Below are 6151 nucleotides of genomic sequence, written 5' to 3'. Positions count from 1 at the left end.
CCCTAGTTTAATTGTAGGAGAAGACTATGCGTAGAAAAGAATTATTCCTCGGGGAATATAGGGAATATTACTGCTCAGTGTACTTATATAGGGAATATTAAGGTTAACTAATAACAATATTGGGCCTTAGAGCACCCCTTATGGGTGGACCCAATATTTCCTGCATCTCCCACTCACACATAATGGGAGTGCTCATCTAGCCTGAGAAACATATTCTCAACTCATATCCTCAATCATTCATACAGGGAAGTAGACCGTGCGACCAGCATACTGTGAGAGCTAAGTGCTATACATTTGTTAGGAGTATATAGCCTCTCGTCGAGCGCAAACCTGCAAGTAGATCATAGAGTATGTTGTACCCTAGATCATATAAATCACATTTGATATAGTCTCAAAATCTCATATATCATTATTTCTTTTATTTACAATAAATGAGATTCCATCAATAATCTTCCTCTTTTCCCGATTTCCTTAACATTAATATGACTTCTATTCTAGATATGCTCCGCTAGACCGAATCTGTGTTCATGGTCTTTTCGAAACAAACTAAGATAGCTAACATAACACTATGTCTCAAGTATCTGATCGGAGTCTCTAAATGTATGAAATTTTGAGCTATCATAAAATCTCTGGGTCTCACACAACAATAAGTTGAGAATAGACGTATGTTAACCCAATTGGTCGACATTAGCACACATGGTATGAAACATGTGCTACAACATTTTCTCCCTTTTCCCAAGGAGCTTATGTTTTTGTCTCATAAAGAATGTTGTACAGATAATATTTAGATACATAAGTATCTAAATTTGAGTTCTTTGATCTACAATATCATTTTTAACTCACATCTGGCTCACAAAGTAGACTAGGTGAACGTTTTTCACCTTAATGACCTTATGTCATTGTTTAAGCGACATTCTAATTTTAAGCGAATAGCTCTCAAATTACCCTTATGATAATTTTTCTTAAAATCATGTCTCATCGCCTCACAACACTAAGATAAGGAGGCAGTTCCCTGTGTGAGAAGACCACCCTCTTGTCTACCCGACATACTTTTAAAAATATAAAGAATGCACATAACATTCAACGATAAAAATATGTATGTTTGTAAATCGACTTTATTGATAATCGAAGAACATCAGTTTGTGAACACGGGAAAATGAATAACAAAATAAGGTATCTCAGATTCTATGCAAGCCTTGAGACCTCTGTCTCACAAATGCATCTCTAGACAAAGGCTTGGTCAATGGATCTGCTAAGATATCTTTATACACACATACATCACATTTACTACCTTGCGTCTAACCATGTCTCTCGCATAGTTATACTTGATATCTATATTTTTGATTTTGCAATGAAACTTTGGGTCCTTCGTGGAGGATATTGCAGCCTCACTGTCACAGTAGACTAACATTGGTCCAGTATTTTCAGTGATATCTAACAAGTGATACATGAACTTTTTCAGCCAAACAACTTCTTGCGCTACTGATGGGAGAGACACGCATTCGGCTTCAATCGTGGATAGTGATACACCTAATTGTTTCTTACTGCTCCATGATATGGCTCCATCACTGCGTAAGAAAACATATCCTGAGGTAGACTTCCTCTCTTCTAGATCTCATCCATGCCAACATCATTGTAGCCAACTAATCCCAAATCCTTGCCGCCTTGATAACAAAGGGAATAATTAGAAGTTCCATTCAGATACCTCGTGATCCTTTTTACTGCTTGCCAATGTGCTAAACCTGGGTCGGTTTGATATCTACTTAACAAGCCAACATCTTGAAAGATATCAGGTCTAGTGCACACCATAGCGTACATTGGACTTCCGACTGCGCTCCTATAAGGAACTCGACTCATTCTTTCTGTCTCTTCAGGAGTCTTAGGACACAACTGACTCCCAAGGTATGGCCTTTACTGGTAGGAGCTTCAACTTGGCTACTATTTTGCATATTGAATTGTACAAGAACTTTTTTATTGTAATAATTTTGTGAGAGATACGATAGTTTGTTTGGACGATCTCTTGAAATCTTAACTCCAAGAATATATACATTTCACCCATACTATACATCTCAAATTGAGATGTAACCATGACTTTATCTCGGTTATAAACTCCTTATCATTTCCAGCTATAAGTAGGTCATCTACATACAATGTTAAAATCACAAGGTTGTTTCTTGATCTCTTGGTATAAACGCAATGGTCTTCATCCATCATGGTAAAACCATTGGATACAAGAACATTCTGAAATCATATATACCACTGCGTTGAAGATTATTTGAGGCCATAAATAGACTTCAAAAGTCTACAAACCTTTTGTTCAAGGCCCTTTTCAATGAAACACTCAGGTTGTTCCATATAGATTTCATCAAGTTTCCCATTGAGAAAGGAAGTCCTTACATCCATCTAATGTAATTCAAGATCCAAGTTTGCAACAATAGCTAGAACCAGCCGAACAAAGGTAAATTGCACAGCAAGCGAGAAAGTCTCTTCGTTGTCTATTCCTTTCTGCTGTGTATACCCTTTCACCACCAGACGAGCCCTATATCTCTCAACTGTGCCATTAGCCTTGAGCTTAAGTTTAAGAACCTATTTCCTCCCAACTGCTTTGCGTCCTTCGGGGATGTCAACTAGTTTCCAAACTTTGTTGACTCGCATAGACTCAAATTCATTTCCATTGCTTTTGTCCATTTATCATTAGAATGGCATGAGAGAGCCTCTTTTACATTTTTAGGCTCACTTTCTTCTTGTAGGAGCATCACAAATAGTTCACCTCCTTCAACATCAAATCATCGGCGGAGAATCTTTTTACGAGAACCACGTCTTATTTATGATTCATTATTGTTCCCATTTGGGTCGATGTTTCTCCTACTCGAATCAAGATCATTCATCCTGCTCCAACTTGGAACAAGATCTGTGACCATCTTGCTCCCACTTGGAACAAGATCCATTTGGTCACTTCCACTAAACGTAGAAGGATTACTCTCATTCACATCTGATGATGAATGAGGTCTTTGATGAGAAACTAATTCTTCATCTGCTAAAATTCTCCCACTCGAATTTAAGTGATACTTGTACTTCTTGATCCATTATCTCAAATAAGGTTAGGTCTTGACCTACCTCTCCCTTCTTAAGGAACTCATCCTCTAAGAATGTGACATCTCGTGATTCAAACGCAGTTATACTCCCACTGTCTTGCTTACCTATGAACACATAACCTTTTGAGGTTTCAGAGTATCTTATAAAGATACTCTTCTTTCCCCTCGGGCCTAATTTGCTATATTAGTGAGAAGAATCATGTGTATAGGCAGCACAACCCCAAGGTCTTAATACACTCAGGTCGGGTTGTCTTCCAGTCCATAACTCTCATGGAGTAGTAGTAACTGGTTTTGTAGGCACTGGGTTAAGTACAAAGGTGGCAGTAAGAGATGCATCACCCTAGTAACTAATTCGAAGGTTAGCTTGTTCTCGACGAGACGACATTAGAAAATATTAGGGTTAACTAATAATCCTATTGGGCACCCCTTATGGGTGGACCCAGTATTTCCTATAGGCCTTAATCGGAGTAGCATGTTCTATCTGATTGATGATCAATAACAATAATATGATAATGTTTCAAACCACATTGGATGATAAATTAACAAACACACTCATTTCTCTAGAAAATGTGAATTGAAAAGGATTTTAACTTATAAACGCCGAGGGTAAGAATATATATATAGGTTTTTTTCATAAGTTGTATTATGCAATGTAGGTTTTTCTTTTTTTGGAATTTGATTGTGGCTTGTCCTTCACTACAAAAAATCTGCCTTTTAGTGGTCGCTACAAAATCACCATATGTCGCCACTAAATGTTTATAGTACTAACACTGGACTTGCTGCAAGTGAGTCCATTATTAAATATTATTTGTGATGACTACATGTAATCGCCACAAAATGGTGATATTTGGTAGCGACATTATTGCGACAAAAGGTATGCCAAATCGCCACAAAAAAGTACTTCAACCAAACTGATTCAGGTGCAAGTCGCCACTGAAGAGTGACATTTAGCAGTGACAATTGTTGCCACAAAAATAAATATGTATCACTGGCAGCTACTTTATCGCTACTAGAGACTTGCTTTTAGTAGCAACTGAAGTCGGCACAAAAACAATTAGCTATTACCAGCAACTCTCATATCGCTACTAGAGAGTTACTTTTATGAGACATTATTGTCGCCCCAAAAAAACTTAACTATCAGTGGCAACTCTAATATCTCTACGAGAGAGTGGCTTCTAGTAGCAATTGAATGTCGCCAAAAAAGCATTAAACCATCAGTGGCGACTATGAGCTCGCTGCTGGAGAATGACCTTTAGTGGAGATGATAATTGCTACAAGAACTATTAAACAATCAGTGGAAACTTCAATATTGCAACAAACACTTTTTTGAATAAGACTTTGTCACCATTGAAACCTATTTAATTCGGCAACTATTATGACCAAAATTATTTTAACGTACCCAATAGTATTTTACAAACAGCAAAAGAATTTCTTAAGTCGGATTTTAAATACTTCTGTTACTAAAATGTGAATTACATATATAATGCATAATACTTCATTCTCATTGTATGCATATACATCCCAAAAGAACAAAATACTATGTGCCTTGGAGCCCATCCTTGGTTGTCTCCATTGTTTAAGAACCTCGTCCCTGTCAATACACGACAAAGTCAGGACATATTTTACATATGGAATAACAAGGCTGGAACCTAGATAAATATATGAACTAATAAGACTAAGAAACAAATTCATTTTAAGATTATGGAAATTTCAGATGACCAAAAACTTTAAAATGAAAAATTAAGTTGTCTAAGGGGATATCATCAAAACACCTTGGCTATGATAAATAGACGATACGGAACTTAATGACTCCATTTATCTGTTTTAGTTTGTCTAAGTTATTTTCAATTTAACACTATAAATTGATTAATTATGTCATTTATTAAATTAATTAGCAGAAAATAATAAGAATTAATTCACCACCGGTAGAGACATGAAGAAGCTCAAACAATGGAGCGCTATATGAAAACAGATATATATCGCAAAGACGATGAAAAACATAGAAGGAATGATGAACAAAATAAATGAATTAACATCTTAAAAATGAATCAAATAAATCCTAGTGCTTTTCACTTCTGATATCTTTCTTATTGTATATCTCAAAAGAATTTTCACTGATCTCACTAACTAAAATTTTATCTGGTGAAGATTTATGAATCAAATAGAATTTTGTCGAAACATATCAGGAAAAATAACAGACACATAGCAACAACGTCTCATTTCATCATTTTGAGAGGAATTCCAAACATGCAATCACCAAAAAGTTCATAATTTTACAAAAATTAAAAATAACTTACCCAGCGAAAGAGAACGTCAACACCGAGAAGGGCTTTACACGATGATATTATTGGAAAAATTACTTTTTACCCCCTGTAGATTTCGTGCGAGTTAAAGAAATTAGAGGTAAAATAGATGAAATAGTCACTCTCGCTAACTACATTTAACACCCAAAAGGATTTGGGGTTTGAGTAATTGAGAAAACAAATGGTGTTAGGGCTTTTGGGTTTCACAAATTAGGTTCATATCTTGCGATTAAACAAAAGTGAAAAGTTCAATTTGAGAAATTTGATAAAGTAATGGAGCTTTTGCAGAGAGAATCGAGAAGAGGGACAGAGAAAGTGGAGCTTCGGTCTTCTTTTCTATAGAGCTTTTTAGGACTTAGTATTTTAGGGCCTTTTATCTAGCTTTTTATTTTTAAATGTCAGATATTTTCACTATTAGAGGCAACCTAGTCACCCCAAAAATACCTTTAGAGGCGACTCTCTATTATTTGTCACTAAACATTTGGAGCCAAATTTCTGATCATAGCGGGAACTAACAATTCAGGATTTAATGGCACATATTAGAGGCGACCTGCAAAAGTCATCGCTGAAAGTTTTTATTTTGTAGCGACTTATTAGGTCGCCACCATAAATATACCATTTGTAGCAATAAAAGATGTTGCTACTAAATATCGCCACTAAAAAGACATATTTCTTGTAGTGCTTGTGTGGGGCACTTACAAAATGTTTTGAGGGTAGGTGTGAGGCTTACGCCCCAAGCGCCTGATTGTGTGC

General features: G+C 36.1%; 1 long non-coding RNA gene across 1 annotated transcript; it reads right to left on the bottom strand.

Annotated features, from left to right (window-relative positions):
* Window positions 1-4523: 4523 nt before the first annotated feature.
* LOC109239267 lies at window positions 4524-5751 on the bottom strand. The gene is made up of 2 exons (XR_002069874.1): window positions 5393-5751; window positions 4524-4686 (listed from the first exon to the last, which is right to left on the bottom strand). It is a non-coding gene; the product is annotated as an uncharacterized LOC109239267 (long non-coding RNA).
* Window positions 5752-6151: the final 400 nt, after the last annotated feature.

This window comes from Nicotiana attenuata, unplaced genomic scaffold (genome assembly GCF_001879085.1).
Source record: "Nicotiana attenuata strain UT unplaced genomic scaffold, NIATTr2, whole genome shotgun sequence".
Classification (NCBI taxonomy): Eukaryota; Viridiplantae; Streptophyta; class Magnoliopsida; order Solanales; family Solanaceae; genus Nicotiana; species Nicotiana attenuata.
This window is presented reverse-complemented; position numbering and strand designations above follow the sequence as displayed.